The following is a 17,203-nucleotide window of genomic DNA, read 5'->3' as shown; positions in this document are numbered from 1 at the left end:
AGATAAATGAGGTTGACCTTTCTGGACTCAATTTTCTGAATCTCTAACAAAGGAACTGATTGATTAGATGGCCTGGTCCCTTCTGTCTCTATGACTCCGTGACTCCATGTCTCTCAGAATGTTCTTTTGGAAGTTTACTGGGTGAGAAGCTTCCCTTCATTCCCACCAGACCCATAACCATAAAACTTTTAAGAGAGAGAAAGGGCCCTAAAAAAAGGGAAAAGCAAACAGTTAGATGGGAGTGCTCCAGAGAGAGCTCAAAGGGCACATTTTTACCCAGACAGCAGCATCTGGATGGCTTATGAACTTCTGTCTATGAGGACAGGGTCTCTGGGAGCTTCTGCAGGGACAGGGTGATCCACTCCAGTTCTGGCACCATAGCAAGAGGTCCAGAGGAAGCCAGGCTGCAGAAAAGTAGAGCCTATTAGCTGAAGACAGGTTGCACCCTGTAGTCTAACTATAGGCCCACCCAGGCCACCCAAAGGCCCCAGAGCCTGGTACAGAGGTGAGAGGCCAGGATCTACCTTTCCCTGGATTCTGCGGAATAAAATGCACAGGGGTAGTCTCAGCCTGGCCCTTCAGGAGTCTTCTCTCCCAGCTAGGAATCACCTGGAAGGGCATCTTTGTTTCTATGTTCTTGTTGTTGTTAGTTGCCATTGAGTTGGCTTCAACTCATGGTGACCTTATGTATAACGGAACAAAACGTTAAATGTGCAGCACTTACAATATGGTATCTCACACATAGCAAGTGCTTAGTAGGTGTCTCCTGATGTAATTCACCAGAGGTGAATGCTGACAGAAAACATAATCTCAGCATCCCATAACGGCCACCAACCCTTCCAGGGAAAAGGGCAAATACAAGAAATGTTAACTTCAGGTAAAAGAAAAAGTCTGTTTTCTTCAGAGGTTCTGATATATGGCTCATAGAACAGTCCAGCTAGAGGAGTATAAAGATATTAATTCTGTAGTACAGGAATGTTTCTTGTCATCAAAGGCTTCAAGAGAACAGGGTATGGGACAGCGAGCTCCCTTCCTAGTACGTGGCTAGGGAGAAGCAGGATCATGAAATGATTGGTGGTTACAACAGAACATCAGAGAAGTGATCACGCAACCTTGCTTTTCTGCTTTTAGAAGATAACATTCCTCCTAAGAATAAAGCTTAGGTGAAAAATCCAGCTTTGTTCAATATGAGTACGAGGTGGTTCATTATCAGGTGACAAACCAAGCAATGCAGGCAACACATGCTATCAAGACCAGAGAAGTGACAGGCCATTTTGGCCTGGAGGTGTCTGGAAATGGCCTAATGGGACGGACAGGATCTGAAAGAGGGCAGGGTCTGGAGAGACAGATGAGAGAGGGAGAAGTTCACATATGGGGGAAGATAAGAAAGTTCTAGTAGTTAGGGTCTGAGGACAGCATGTGCTGGGGACCCTGATGACATCTATAATCCTGATAATCTGCCAAACCCACAACACCTGGGTTCTCCAGGGCTGGATTATCTAGCTTGTGGTCCAACAGGTAAAAAGCCCATGGATTTGTTTTTTTTTTTTTGAGAAGAAGCATGGAACAGTGGAATGTTCAGAGAAAAGACCTGGGTTCACGTGGCTCTGTCTCTCCCAGCTGTAAGAACTCCAACAACTCTATGTATCCGTTGTACAGTGGGGAGAATATTTTCTACTTTGCGTGACTCGAAAGGCTGTAATGTACATTAAATAAAATATTCCAAAGAATTCTTTTTACACTATAAAACATTTTACACGTTAGGTACTATTACACAACCAACAGTTGTGAGAAGAGGGTAAGAGTCAATTACTATGGAATACTCAGAACTCACATTCCCCCACCTTTTGATAAGGTTTATTTTCAAGATAAGGAGGCCTCATGGTACAGTGGTTAAGCGCTCAGCTGCAAACCGGAAGGTCGGCGCTTCAAACTCCCCAGTGGCTCTGAGGTAGAAAGACGTGGCGGCCTGTTTCTGTAACAGTTACAGCCTTAGAAATCCTATGGGGCAGTTCTACCCTGTCCTATGCAGTTGCTATAGTCAGAATCAACTCATCAAAAATGGGTTTATTTTAAAGATGTCACATTCACCTGTCTGGCAAATTAGGCACCACAAAAGTGACTTCTGCATGACCAACCTCTTCCAGAGGCTCATGGGACTTCCTGAGAATGTTCCAAGGTATTGGTTGTTAGATACTTCCTCTTATACTTTTCTTCCCATGAGAACCACTGGTAGCTTTCCTATGGTGCTTTGGGTACGGGCATCTTTTTTTTTTTAATTTTCATTACAAGCAGAGAATCTAGATCCATCAGACTGGCAGAGCTTCCAGAAGGGTACTTCTTTTCTTCTGTTTCTCAGACTAGATGATCTATTCCCAAGTTCAGGATACAACTCTGTTTTTGTTTTTGTCCTTTTAACCTTTCCAGGGAGAATGTTTCCAAGGCATTCCCCTTGATGAACTGTTCAGTGTGTAACAAACTTCAATTTTTGAAGGTTCTTCCTTCCGTTTAGCTCCCATCCATTTCTCTTAATCCAATCACTGAGAGCAGGAGAGGGACTAGTGATCACACAGTCTAGTGCTATTGCCTCAGAATGGTTCAGAGGCCATTGGACCAGCTGACTTGCTGAGTTCTAGTACTCCTCCTTCATTGAATAGCTGCGTAATCTTGGGCAAATCACTTGCCCTCTCTTGGGCCTCAATTTCACCCTTGCTCAGCCTGTCCCTCTAAGCCGTGGTTTCCTCCCTTGTAAAAGATGAGTAGCAAAATCTTTCCTGCCTAGAGGAATTTACCAACTGCTAGATGACTTTATGGGCACCATTATTATAGAACCCAAACCAAACCAAACCCATTGCCATAGAATTGATTCCAACTCATACTGACCCTACAGGACAGGGTAGAACTGCCCCATAGGGTTTCCAAGGCTGTAAATCTTTATAGAAGCTGACTGCCAAGTCTTTCTCCCACAGAGGGGTTGGTGAGTTTGAACCACTGACCTCTTTTGTTAGCAGTCAAACTCGCAACCACTGCACCACTAAAAAAAAAAAAAAAGTTGCCATCAAGTTGATTCCGACTCATAGTGACCCTATAGGACAGAGTAGAACTGCCCCGTAGAGTTTCCAAGGAACACCTGGAGGATTCAAACTGCCAACCTTTTTGGTTAGCAGCCAAGCACTTAACCACTATGCCACCAGGGTTTCCACTGAAGCACTAGGGCTCCTTTGTTATAGCACATTGTGTGGTAATTACTATTTATTTACACATTCCTCCCGTTTCCCCTTCCTTCCACTAGACAGTGAGCTCTAAGACTGAAGGAACCACGTCCTTTCCACACTTCTCTCCTCTGCACCTAGAGCAATGCCTAGCATATAGTCAGAGAAGCAGAGCAGAGGGTAAATTGTAAGGTCAAAAATTACAAAAAAAAGAAAAACTTTTTAAAATCAAAATCTTGTATGCCAATTTTCTCTCCAAGCTCAAAAACCCATTGTCATCGAGTGTTTCCAACTCTTAGCGACCCTGTAGGACAGAGTAGAACTGCCCCATAGGGTTTTCAAGGAGAGCCTGGTAGCTTTGAACGGCACATCTTTTTGGTTAGCAGCCTGAGCTCTTAAGCACTGCGCCACTAGGCCTTCTAATTTTCCCGCAGCCACAGGTCTGAGGATGTACTCTTCACCTCCTCCCTCCGCTTCACACTAATGTCGCGGTGGGAAGGGGGCACCGGGGACCAGGGACCGAGGAAGCTGAGATTAAGCCCGCGTGGAGGAGATCCGCAAGGGGCCAGGAACGTGGTTCCCGTGGAACATGGGATGGGGTGACGATGCAACTCCGGGCTCCACTTTGGCCCGGTTCGCTCTTTGATTCCAGTGTGCGGAGTCGGATCCAGCTCCCTGGCGCCCGGCGAAAGTAGCTCGGCGGCGAGCGGCACCCTGGACTTCCCACGAGTGCAGAGAGAGCAGTAGGAGCCCGTCAGCAGGCGCCCCCCAGCGTCTCACGGAGGACAACGACTTCCCGGCCAGGTCAGCCCAGGTGTGTCTGCAGCGGGGGACGCACCTGGAGGAGGCGTCCGTGACAGGACGGGCAGAACCAAAGCAGGGGGTGAGGAGATGTGTGCGATGTATCCCAGATTGTCGAAGGCATGAGCGTGGACCTACGCATTCACAACTGCCAAAATCATCTCCCAGGCACAGAGGACGGAAGCATGCCTAGCCCTGGGACAGCAGGCATGGAGGGCTACAGGACAGCAGAATCTCCAAGGCGACAGTGCAGTGGTTGAGTCCAAGTCAAGATGGTTGCAGCGCAGATGCAGCTCTCGGCTAGAGAGGACTGGACCGGCGGGCGGGGCCAAGGACCAGGCCTGGCCCGGGGGCGGGGCCTGCGCGATGGGCGGGGCCAGGTGCTGGGCTGGCTCTGCTTGTCAAAAGGCAGCCACCGAACCCGAGGTGCGGCGATCGCTGAGCAGCGTGTCCACCCGCGGGACCAGGTGCGGACCCGGGAGCAGCGTGGAAGGGGGTCCCAGAATAGAGATTAGGCCCTGGGACGGGACGTCGGGAGTACCGGAGCCTGAGTGCCCGAGCGCAAGCCCTCGAGTCTAAGTCGTAAGTCTAAGTAGGGGCCACTTTGGAGACTGAGAGCCGGGCTGTGATGCCATGAGACTGAGACACTGAGGGGCGTTGAAGGCTAAGAAGGAGCTGACTGAAGTTCATGCCGAGCTGGCGAGGGCAGCGGGGACCTCCTCGGTGCCCCGGTGCTCTGGCAGATGAACGCAGAATGCCTCGCTAGCACAGTGCTCAGCACTTGGGCAACAAGAAACATTTGTTTCTTTCCTCTGCCCGGGTGCCTTGGCGTGGAGTGAAGGAACAAGAAAGGGAGAGACTGGCTGTCGATGGTGCGAAGGACTTCTGGGGGTGGAGTGTGTCGACTTATTTATTCTCTCGTTGGGCCCACTTACGGTCACCTGTGGCTGTGGGGTTGGGTCTTTTAAGTAGGGCTTTTTTTTTTTTTTTTCCATTTCGTTTCCTGACTTTTTATTTGTAAACCACTAATGATTTCAGACCTAATTAGCCCTAGGGCACTGGATTTATTGTTTCAGGAGAGCTTGCCCATAGGTGAGTGAGTGACACTCAAGGGCCAGCATTAATAGAGGAGGGAACTCAGGGAGTAGTTTCTGCTTAAAGGAGGTGAGGGGTCCCACATCTGTGGGTGGTAGGTGAGGAGCATCCAGGGGGAACTATCTTCTAGAGAGCAGCCTGTGGTCTCCAGGGGCAGTGACCATCGCCCCCCCGCCCCAGACCACTGAGGCTGAGACCCAGCTGCCTGGGCTAGGGGAGCCCTGGGTCTCTGAGCCCAAGCTCTTCCTGTACCTCCTCCTCCTTCTCCTCCTCTTCCTCCTCCTCTGTGTGGTGAGTGAGTCAGCCTCCTGTCTGGGCTCAGTTGCAGCCAGAGGGGCCAGAGCCCAGGCAAGCAGTTGGGCAGGCATTTTCTGAGCATTGCAGAAGCTCTCCTGGGCAGAGTTCAGCTCTGCTCCAGCTCCCTGCTGGAAAGCTATTATCCTCATGGCTGGTGTTGGCTGCTATTGAAGGGGTCAGGGGTTCAGACACCCAACACAGCAATGACGATGGGATGTTCTGATTCCAGAAAGAGTTGGTTGTGAAGGGATTGTGACTTTGAGGCAAATCCACAGTTTTTTTTTTCATTCTCCCAGGATCAGGAGGTGCATCCCAGCATTGCAGACTTGTCCAGACTGTCATTCCATTTCTGCCTAGTGACCTTGTTAGTTGCTCATCCCTGCTGGTGAGGTAGGTATACAGGGGGAATTGGGAAGGTTCTGGGACTAGGGAAAGCAAGGTGTTGACAAAGGTTTTAACTCAGGCTAGGGACTGGGAGTGGTTTGGTGAGGTGGAGTTGGGTTAACTGGACATTGGAGCCTCAACTCTACAAACTGAGAGTGTTGTGTTTTTGGGGATCTGCCCCAGCCCTTCCATGTCCAAGTGCTGGAGGAGATGGTGGATCTTTCTGGAATAGGGTTTGGACTGGCATACAGCCAAAGTAGGAGGTAGTAAGACTGTAAATTTCTCTCTGGCTTTTGTTTTGGGTGTTAGAGATCCTTGGGCAGAAATAGGGGCCCCAGGGTCCATTGCCCCCATTCAGTGGGCTCTCTGGACCCGTTGGAGAAGGATCATGGAGGCCAACCAGCCTGTGGGCTGACTCAAACTGCAAAAAAAAAAAAAAAAAAAAAACGCTGGGGAATTCACAGTCTGTGCTCTGGCTGGGGCCCATGGCTTAAGGTTTGGCTGGTCTCTGATCAGCCATGAGTTGGACTCTAACCAAGTTAAAAGAAGGATTGGAGAGTGGGGTAAGAAAAAAGGAAAGAGAGGGTGTTAGGAAGCTCTCCTGATCCCTCACTTCTTTTCAGCCAAGACTATTACAATTTATTGGTATAAATATTGTGGAAGGTCTGGGTGCTGTTTGGGATGCCCTGATTATTTGTGTTTATGGTTTCTCAGTCTTCTTCCCCTGTTCTGCCTTAGAATTGATCTTCTTTTGGACTAAGTCTCAGAGGACACTCTAAGAGGACCTTCTGGATTCCCCCACACTCCTGAACAAATAGCCAGAGTCCAAAACCAATGTCCTGAGCCAGTGTGCTCCATGCTTAGGGGATGGCCTAGGTCCAGTGGGCCAGAGCCAAGTGTTTACCTAAGACAAGAAAGAGAGTTCCAGTTGTTCACTTCTTTACCCCATATCCTAAGGAGGCAGCGACCAGCCTGGCTGAGATCTGCTTCTGCTGGAAACCCTCCTGTTGTCAACTGTTCAGCAGTTATGTGCTAGTGGTTGGAGAGGCAGAGACAGGAAGACCTGGAAGTCTGAGCTAGGATGACTTTCCAGTTTGTGTTTCCCTCTTCTTTACTGGACAGGGAGAAGTATAGGATTCCAACTTTCCATTTGTCACTGCGGCAAGTCTGTTTTGGGAACAGGTAGAGGAAAGAAAGGAAATGACAAGATTTTATTAAGTGCCTCCTGTGTACCCAGCATGGTGCTAGGCCATCTGAAGGATGGCAGGAAGCAGAACCCACCAGACCAAGACGGTCTGAGCCCCAGAATGGGTAGGAGCTGTCTGGCTTTCCCTCCACCACTGTCCAGTTCTGAGAGGATCCACCTGGACTGAAGCCAGCCTGAGTGTTGCTCTGAACCACAAGGGCCTCTCTTCTAGTTATGCTTCCCCCGATTTCCCATTAACCCTCTTCCATGCCAGTGCCCTCCTGGGTGCGGTAGAGAGAGTGACCATGTAGTTTATCATTCAAATGAGGATACTTTTGAGAGTGAAAGGGGTGCTATTTATATGTATGCCAGGACAAAAGACAAACTGAAACTGTCTGGAGCAAATGCGAATATTTAGTCATTCTAGTGATAGAGGGAAGAAGCCCTGGTTGTGCAACAGTTAGGCGCTCGGCAGTTTGAACCTACCCAGTGGCTCTGTGGGAAAAAGAGCTAGCAATCTGCTCCTGTAAAGATTCCAGCCTAGAAAACTCAATGGGGCAGTAAAACTGTCATACGGGGTCACTATGAGTTGAAATCAACTCAACACCACCTAACAACAACAGTGATAGAGGATCCTGGTATACACTACTCCAAACACAACAGAGGTCACAGTGGCGAGGGCAAGAGAGGAGATGGGGCTTAATCATGAGGGAAACATGGGAGGCTTAATTCTGAGGGCAGTACCAATGCCTTAACCTGCTCCCTGGTCTTTACCCTAAGGGCAGCACCGCTCCAAGCCCTGCTCTCCCATGACCTAGCCCACCACCCCTGATTGTGACTGGCCCCGCCTTTGGTTTTTCTGCCCCACCCCTACCTCTGACTGGGACAGGAAGACCTGCCAACTCTTCTTCAGCTACCCCAGGGGGACTTGGGATTTATACTGAAGCCAAGACTCAACCTCAAGCTTCCCCTTCCCTCTTTCCCCATATCTGCAGCCTCTTCATTTTATCCATCAAACTTCCCAGACCTCTGGGGACCATGCCCTCCCACAGGAAAGTCCAACCCTAAAGCAGGTAAACAACCAGGAAGAGAAGGGGAGTGAAACGTTGCCCATGTAGATAAACAACACAGGTCAGGTGTCACCAGGACCTGGAAAATGGAAAGCAAAGTGAAAGCTGCTTAGTAGGAGATGGAGTCAGTTCCCTTGGATTCTACAGTTTGTCTCTCTGGTCTGGTCTGACTACTGGGGAAATGGCCCAGGGTGGGGACAGCCTGTTCTTGCTCAACCCAGCATCCTGCTGTGGTGACGTGTGGAAGAGAAACTGCTCCCTGTTCTGAATCTTTGGGCCTCATGATCCAGAGGCTCAGGGCAGGCTCCCTGGAGAGCCCCAGAGGCCCAGCATGTGGGGATTGGGGTGTCAGGCATAGGAGAGTGGAGCCTTCTCGAAGACTGTGTAGTGACACTTGTCTACTCTGGTGGGAGGGAAGTAGTTCTCATCTCAGAAGGATGAAAAAGATAAGTGAAGACTTCTTGGGAAGTCCCATCCATTGAAGCAACTTGTGGGGAGGTGGAGGTGGCTGCTTGAGGAGGGGGGTGGCTGGCCGGTCAATGGCAGGAGCAAGAGGCAGAAGCAGTAGGTTCTCTATGAGTCTGAGTGTGTGTCATGCTTTTGCAAACCTGCCCTGCAGGTTCTGGCCCAAAGAATAGACTAAGCAGTGTTTCCAGAACCAGATGCCACACAAAGTCCTTATTCTGCACAGGGGAGAGTCCTGGTCCTGAGCAGGGTGTGGGCAGCTGCATCAGCGGGAAAGTGGAGTTTGGGCAGGACCCAGCAGTTGGTTCCTGAGAAGCTGCTGCCTCTCACTGGCCTTCTGATTACTAGTGGAAGCTTTGAAGTGTTATGCAAGGTGTGAAATTCCAATCACTATGGGGCATCCATGAGGTCCAAGGCTTTGCTGGTGACACATCCAGTGTGTGCCACCTGCTGGCACTGGAGTTACAGCTCCAGGAATAGCTACTCACTAAGTGCTCACACTGGACCAGGTGCTGTGCTAAAAGCATTACCTGTACAGCCTCCCCAGACTTTATCACAACCTTGTGTGATAGGAGCCACTATTATGTTCACTTTATGATTGGGGAAACTGAAGCTCTGTGAAGGTGATCAACATGCCAAGGTGACACAGCTGGTGAGGTGAGCAGGAGAGCCAGGACTCTTACTCAGCTCTGTCAGATGCCAAAGCTGGTGTTCTTCACTTTCCTGGAACTCAGGTGCCTCTGCGTTCACAGGGCAGCCACCAGGCTTTTACTGCCGTATCTCGTACTTAACAGGGTAGCAATAAACGTCTGTGAATGGCAGGGTTAGAATTACTAACTAGTTTGAACAAGTTGACCCAGGAGCAGGCTTGGTTTCCTGGAGGTTACTCGGGGGACCGTGGACTCACAGAAGGAGGCTTACTTTGTCAGGCTCACTTTGGCAGTCTCAGGCGCTTGACTCGGGTTAAAACCAGCAAACAAGAACGCAAGAAAGGTAGAACTGAGCAGAGAGATTGCATGGCATCAATCATCTAAGACTTGAATGGGCTGGAAGGCAACTAAGAAACATTCTTTAAGTTGCAAACAAACTGCTTTATTGATAACCTATTTTGTGTTAAGTGCAAGGAGGTACAAGATGGTTGCCTCCTTGGCCAACTAGGAGTCATTCTCACCCTGGTTACCTTTTCCCCTCCTAGCTATCCTTAAAGAGCACTCCTGACCTAGCCTACCTGAAAGGATACATGGCTGCTAGCTTCGTCTGATAGTCTCCCGTAGACAATGTGCTGAGCACTTGACTTCTGTCTTTAATTCTCACAGCTTTTCTGTGGGGTAAGTACTACTATTATCTGCACCATAAAGATGGGGAAACTAAGGTTTAAAGAGGTGAAGTAACCTGCCCATGGCTACAGAGTTAGCCTGTAACCCCAGCTCTACACTGCCTGCTGGCATTGGGCCCAGCCAGAGAGCCTAGAGACAGGTGGAAGAGGAGGAGGGACCCCTCAGCTGCGGTTCCCGGGGCTCCTTGGAACAACTGAAATTTTAGGTAGTGCTGTTAGAAGCTGTATTAGCAGCCTGGTGGGATGGGGAAAACACAGGGTTCAGGTTAGACACCAAAAACCAAACCCAACCCACTGCCGTCGAGTCCAATTCTGACTCACAGCAACCCTATAGGACTGAGCAGAACTGCCCCATAGGGTTTTCAAGGCTGTAAATCTTTACAGAAGCAGACTGCCACAGCTTTCTCCCATGGAGCAGCTAGTGGGCTCGAACCACTGACCTTTTGGTTAGAAACCAAGTGCTTTAACCACTGTGCCACCAGAGCTCCTTGAGTTAGAAACAAAAACCTGTTGCCATCTGGTAGATTCTGACTCAGAGCGACCTGATTGGAGAGTAGAACTACCCCATAGGGTTTCCAAGGAGCAGTTGGTGGATTCCAACTGCCAGCCTTTTGGTTAGCAGCCGAGCTCTTAATCACTGCGCCACCAGGGCTCCTTGAGTTACACACCAAAAAACAAAAAGCAAACCTGTTCCCATCGAGTAGGTTCTGACGACTCATAGCAACTCAGTTGGTTCAAATTCTGGCTCTGTCACTTTCTAGCTTGTGACCTTGGGCAACTTTCTTAATCTTCCTGAATCTTGGTTTCCTTATCTTTAAACTGGGGACGATAATAGCTCCCTTGCAGGGTTATGAGCGGATTAGAGATGATGTAAGTAGAGATTTCTGTTGAGACAGCCATTCAGCAGATGTGCCTCAAGGGCCTACTATGTGCCGGGCACTATTCAAAACACTGAGTATTTAGCAGTGAAAAAGAAGGAAACAAAAACCAAACCGGTTGCCACGCAGAGGATTCCAACTCATGGCAGCCCTGTGTGTGCAGAACAGAACTGTGCTCCCTAATTTTTCAAGACCATGACCTCTCAGAAGCAGATCACCAAGCTTTTTTTCCAAGATACCCTTGTGTGGGTTTGAACTACAAACCTTTTGGTTAGTAGAGCACTTTATGGTTTGAGCCACCCATAGATGCCTTGAGAAAGAGATAGACTCTTGCAATTGTTTTCAAATTTACTAGCCCAGAAACCCGTCATTGTGAGTGGTGGTGAGAGGCCCCCATAAAGCCCAGTAATGGTTGTCTTGACGCCTAGGACTAAACTCAGATTCAGCAAATTGATTTCCCGTCATTTGTTAGTTGATGACCTAGGGAAAGTTACTTAACCACTCTGGGACACAGGTTCAATTCTTTTAGTTTACTGCTTTTTAAATTTTTTGACTGCGAAATATACACACAAGATATGCATATGTACGTATTAAAGAATAATTTAATATACCCTATACCAGTGTTTTTTTTTTTTTTTTTTTATACCAGTGCTCCTTGGAAACTCTGTGCGGTAGTTCTGCTCTGTCCTCTAGGGTCTCTAAGAGTCAGAATCAACTTGATGGCAGTGAGTTTGGTTTATACCCACCACCCAAATTAGGAATGTAGTATTAGCAGTGCCTTCGAAGATCCCTTTGCCTCTCCCCGTTGAATCCCTCCTTTAGTTTTGATTATTTCCTTGTTTTTTATAAGTTACCACCTATGTGTGTTTTCCCAAACAAGATGCTGTTTAGTTTTGCATGTCTTTGACGTTTACATGCATGTATGTTCTCTGTGATGCACTTCTTTTACTCAGTATCGTGTTTCTGAGAGTCATCCATGTTGATGCACTTGGCTGTAGTTCATTAATTTTCACTATTTTGCCATATTCCATTGTCAGAATGTGCCACGATTTGTATAACGTCCCCGTTGTTGGTGGACATTAGGGTTTTTTGTTGTTTTTTTTTCTCTAGTTTGGGGCTACTCTGAACAATGCAGCCAGGAATATTATGTATTCCTGTACGTGTGTAGGAATTTCTCTAGGGCATATTCTTCAAAATGGAGTTACTGGGTCACAGGGAATTCCATGTTCAGTATCACTATAATCCTAAATTGTTTCTCACATTACTCACCAGCTCCAGGCTGAGTGTGGGTGCAGTGGAGCCCTTTCTCTACAGGCTTCCACCAGCAGTGGGTGAGGGAGTCTTATGGTTCTACATCCTCACCAACAGTTGACATTATGTTCACTTCAGCCAAGAGACTAGTATCAGTGCTAAGCACATACTAGATGCTCAATCAATACCTACTGAATCACGTTGCCAAGGGGGTTGGGAATGATGTTTATTTTCCTTGGGCATCGATTTTGAGAAAAGAACATGGAAGTACCAGAACTACCTGTGTGCTGGCTAGACAAAGTGTATGGGATTGGGGGCAATGATGGGATTTATGTTTGTTCAGGGCTTCTTGATAATATAAAGCCTGTAAGTGAGGTGGATCGATGTTTTAATAGTCTTCACTGACCAATTGTTCAGAATCTGCCCTTGTTCTTTGGGCCTCTGACTTCTCTGGTCTGAGAAGGAGGGTTGAAGTGGAGGGAACAGAGAAGATGCCGTAGAGAATAGAGCAGAATGTCCACAGAGCATCCCTTCCCCTGCCAAGGGTGTGGGGGAAAAGGAATGCTAGATATACCCAGCCACATCAACAACCAGCTGCCCACCCAGCCAGCCACTCGTGGGACAAAAGAATGTGGCTGGGCAGTGGCAAGGGCTACTCTAGCCCTCAACTCTGTAATTATCCACCCAGTGGGTGCTGTGGCTCCATGGGCAGGCAAGCGCCTCTGCCCTGGTCACCAGGCCGGTGCTGGGCTCAGCAGCAGGACCCCACCTACTCTTCTGCTTCCACCCCCACCTATCCCAGTAACTCCACCTCAGTGTCTCTCTTTCTCTCTACCAAACTTTGACCCTTGCGAGGGTAACGTATCATGTCATAGCTGACAATCATAATAACCACTGGCTGTTGTAACTTACTATGTCACTCTGACACACTGTGTCAAATGTTTCTTTATGCATTTCCTCATTTATGCCCCTCAATCGTCCAATGAGATAAGGAATATTATTATCCCCATTTTACAGAGAGGGAAACTGAGGTTCAAAGAGGTTAAAGAGGCTAAATATCTTGCCCAAAGTCATTGAGCCAGGGTCAGAGTCATTGAGTCAGAACCAGAACTTGAAGTCAGGTCTTTCTAAGTCCAGAACAGATACCCCTTCTTCACTTGCCCACTGCCTTTCCCTGCACAGAGTCCAGTTCACTCAGCTCAGTTTTCTCCTGCCCATCCTTCCTGTGGAGGAGAGCTGGAAAGAAGGCAGCAGGTGGTGCTGCTGAGGGTGAATTGGACAGCTCCAGGCTGGCCAGGAAGATGCTGGAAAACACCTTTAGGGCAGAGTTGTTTGTTCGAAAGGGCTCTGAATTTCCAGACTTCTGCCAGGGGCGGGGAGTTACTTCTGCCCTGCCTATTTGGCAAGCACCTCGACATCTTGGGTGCCATGATGTTAAGAACTGGGGGTTGGGCTGCCCCAGGTAAAATTCCAGTATAATGAACTCCATTTGAGATTTGAACGGCTTTGTTGAAGTGGAATTATGTTAACTTATGTGTAGCGGAAGACATCAATGCGCAGCCAGGGAAACTTGGAGGTGAAGTAAAACTATTTCACGGTTCCGTGTCTCTTACTTAGTAAAGCTCCTGAAAGGCTTAGGGCGCAGGAGGGAGAGAAAAAAGAGTCACGCCCACCCCCGGTTCCTCCTTGCATGCTAAGCTTCTGGATGGTTCCAGGCAGAGCTGGTTCGGGAGAGCTTTGTGCTTAACCTCCAAGTGAGCCCTTACCTGGCAGCTCCGTGATTATTAGTTGTCCATTTCCCCACTTTACTCTAAGCCTTCTGAGAGCAGGGTCTGAATCCCATCTCCGAGGTGCCACCACTCAACACAGTACCTAACACAGCACAAATATGCTCAATAACTGTTTATTGGATGAAAACATGTTTGTATGTCAGACCAGGAGCCCTGAGCTAGAAAGGAGAATTGAAGGGCAATCGTTTTGTGTAGTTAAAACATCTTAACAAGCTGGGCTGCAGCTCAGATGCATTCCCCCCAGTTATGGTACCAACTGTGCATAATAATAAGCCAAACTGACTCATAAGACCCTAAAGGACAGGGTAGAACTGCCCCATAGGGTTTCTAAGAAGTGCCTGGTGGATTTGAACTGCCGACCTTTTAGTTAGCAGCCATAGCTCTTAACACTACGCCAGCAGGGTTTCCATGCATTAAAAAAAAAAAAAAAAAAAACCCCAGTGCCATAGCTACTCACAATTACTGAGCACGTGCTGTGTGCTTCAAGCTGAGTTGCATTTTTGTCAAAGTGACTGGAAGGGCTATTTATTTTCTTTGGGCATCAGTTTTGAGAAAAGGACATAGGAGTATCAGAACCAAGCCCTCAACTGCGGTCCCCACCTCTCAGGAAATCCTCTCAGACCAGTGAGGTGGGGGTTGTTATTTTTCTCATTTTACAAACAAGTGAACAGCTTAGAGAGCTCAAGTTATTGGTTCTAGTCACACAGCTGGTAAGCGGGAGCCAGGGTTTGAACCCAGGCAGGGTGCCTCCAGAACCCATTCTCTTTCTTAACTGTGTCTCACAGGGCGGAATAGCCAGTAAACCAGTAAACAAGGTACACACACTACAGATTCGTAAATACGCACAAGTAAGCCCGTCTGTAGCTTATTGGGCAATCCGTCTCTGGTCCTTAAATCACAGAACTCTGCTGCTGCTGCTGTTGCTAGCTGGTTCAGGGGCCAGGCAGGTCATGAAGGAGGCTGGCGGGAAGCAAACTCCAATGGAATGGACCAGGAGTTAAGGGGTCCAACTGGGGCCCAGCCTGGTCTAGAGGAGCAGTGCCTACCTCAGCTCCAGCAGTGCTGCTGCTGGGAACTGCAGCCCAGTGTGACCAGATTATCCAATTTTTTCGTAGGAAACTGGGTATCCAGATTAAAAGTAAAATCTCTGAAGTTTTTAAAACACTGACAATAAATGTAAAAAATTTATCATTTCTAGTGGTGAAGGTGGGAGGGGGGTAAACAGGACACAGCTACAGGCCAGGTATAACCTGCAGGCCTCCAGTGTGGGTCCGCTGGCTGTTTCTTTTAACATGTGACTGTTACATAGAGTGGGGCCAGATGTAGCCTTTGTTTGTGTAGAAGTCCTTATTAAAGGAATAATAGATCACTCTCCATGGATACTTCTGCCATATGTGATAATAGCTTTATAATAGAGTTTTTTTTTCTGGTGAGATATAATAAAAACTGAATAAATTCCCCCACTCCCTTCCTGCCTCCTTTCTTTCTTTCCTTCCTTCATTCCTTCCCCACCCACCCCCATGTTGCTGTCTACCCAGTCAGGTATTTCCCCATAACCATTAGAACCTAACAACAATAACAACATTAAAAGAAAAGTCTGTATAGAAATCAGAAGGAAACTAAGAGTCCAAGAAAGGGTCTTTGGGCAGAAAAAAAAAGTGGAAGGTTTTGGATTGGGTTTGGTGGGCAATGAATGACATTCGTCATATATACTATGCAGCCCACTCTGCCCTTTTGGCTACCCCAGGGAATGCAGCCCTGATGATGGCAGAGAGAGGGTCATGTGCCATGTAATACTTTGAAATGTTTTTCCCCAGCCTTCTACATTACACCTGAATTTATTCCTCCTCATACTACTTGGGAGACTAATAGTAAAATTACAGCTAACATTTCTGTATTTTTGTTGGTGCTGTTAGTTTCCAATGAGTCAGCTCTGACTTACTGCGATGTTATATACAACGGAATGTAACGTTGCCCAGTCCTAGACCACCTTAACGATTGTTGGTGTACTCAAGTCCACTGTTGCAGCCACTGTATATTTTGAGTGCCTTCTCAACTTAGGGGGCTCACCTTCCAGCACTGTATCAGACAATATTCTGTTGTGATCTATGGAGTTTTCATTGACTAATTTTCAGAGGTAGATCACTAGGCCTTTCTTAGTAATCTGTCTTAATCTAGAAACGCCACTGAAACCTGTCCACCATGGGTGACCCTGCTGGTATTTGAAATACCGGTGTCATAGCTTCCAGCATCATAGCAACACACAAGCCACCAAAGTACGACAAACTGACAGATGGGTGGTGGTATATTTCTATGGAGTGTGCCAATTTGTATAACATACTTTAATCCTTGGAGGACTGAAGCCAGTGTGCAGACAGTAGCCCCACTCCCACACACCTTCTCTAACCTGCTGCCCTCACTCCCCATCTGAGGCCACAGGTGGTAGCAGGTGGGGCAGACCTGAACCCCAAGTCCCTGACTGTGGTCCCCACCTCTCTAAATATCCTGGAAGAGGGGGGCGGTGCAGAATGGGCATGGGAAAGGCCCTGCACTGATGGGTGACCAAGGGCCAGCCTCCTCCCCCATGCCTACCCCACTGCTTGCCACCCTGAGCTATTGTTCTGGAAGCTGGGCAGAAAATAGCTCACTGGAGTGAATTATTTAAATCTCTGATAAACTTCAATCCCAGGCTACTGAAGAGCCTGGCTGCAGGGCTGTTTTTCAGATTGGAAGGGAGTTCTGGGAAAAGCAAGGGGTGGGGAGAAAAGGGAAAGCTGTGGGTAGGGGTACCACCACCTCTCCCCCAGGGGCGGTGAGGGGGCACACACTGCTTTTGCACAGCTGTTCTTTAGGGACCTCAGTCCTGTTAACTCTGCACCAGGTGGCCTTTGTGGCAGCTGCTGGCTCCTTCCCCAGAATGCTGCCCATAGGCTGTGTGACAGGCAGCAAGTCCTGCTGACATAGCAGAGCCCAGCTCTGCCACAATTCTCCAGGGATGTCTGGTCTCTGCTGGGAAGAGTGTGGAGAGAAGGCAGTGGGAAGCCTGTTACCTGCTGTGGATGCCCAGGTGGGCAGCAGGTCTCACTCAGGACAGCTGGGGGGCTACAGACAGCTGTCTGCTGAGGAGGGAAAGAAGTTGTCCCACTAGAGCTCCTTCTCTGCCTGAGGCAGCATTGAAGGCTGCTCCATGGAATAAACCTGGTCTATCTTTGCCCCTGGGTACCAAAGAAAAACAAGGAAGTGGAAATGACCACAGGGTGTGTGTGGGGGGTGGGGGGCGGATTGTAGTTTTGAGGGGGTTCATGGGTTAGGCAAAAGCAGATATTTCCTACCATTTTGTGGCCCCGGGACAGACTCCTCTGGACGGATTAGAACATTTTGGCCTGAAATTTTGAAATAAGAGTTATTTTCAATTATAGCTCTGAGGGTTATGTTACG

The 17,203-nt window shown here is 48.3% G+C and overlaps 1 protein-coding gene across 1 annotated transcript in view; it reads left to right on the top strand.

Annotated features, from left to right (window-relative positions):
* The first annotated feature begins 4,411 nt into the window (after nt 1–4,411).
* The window catches only part of VDR (vitamin D receptor), a 72,044-nt gene continuing 59,252 nt past the window's right edge, over nt 4,412–17,203 (top strand). Inside the window, exons 1-3 of the mRNA XM_049882935.1 lie at nt 4,412–4,595; nt 5,702–5,795; nt 9,706–9,838. The gene's annotated coding sequence lies outside the window, so the exon portion shown is untranslated. The remainder of the gene's footprint in view (nt 4,596–5,701; nt 5,796–9,705; nt 9,839–17,203) is intronic.

This window comes from Elephas maximus, chromosome 4, assembly GCF_024166365.1.
Source record: "Elephas maximus indicus isolate mEleMax1 chromosome 4, mEleMax1 primary haplotype, whole genome shotgun sequence".
Taxonomy (NCBI): Eukaryota; Metazoa; Chordata; class Mammalia; order Proboscidea; family Elephantidae; genus Elephas; species Elephas maximus.
This window is presented reverse-complemented; position numbering and strand designations above follow the sequence as displayed.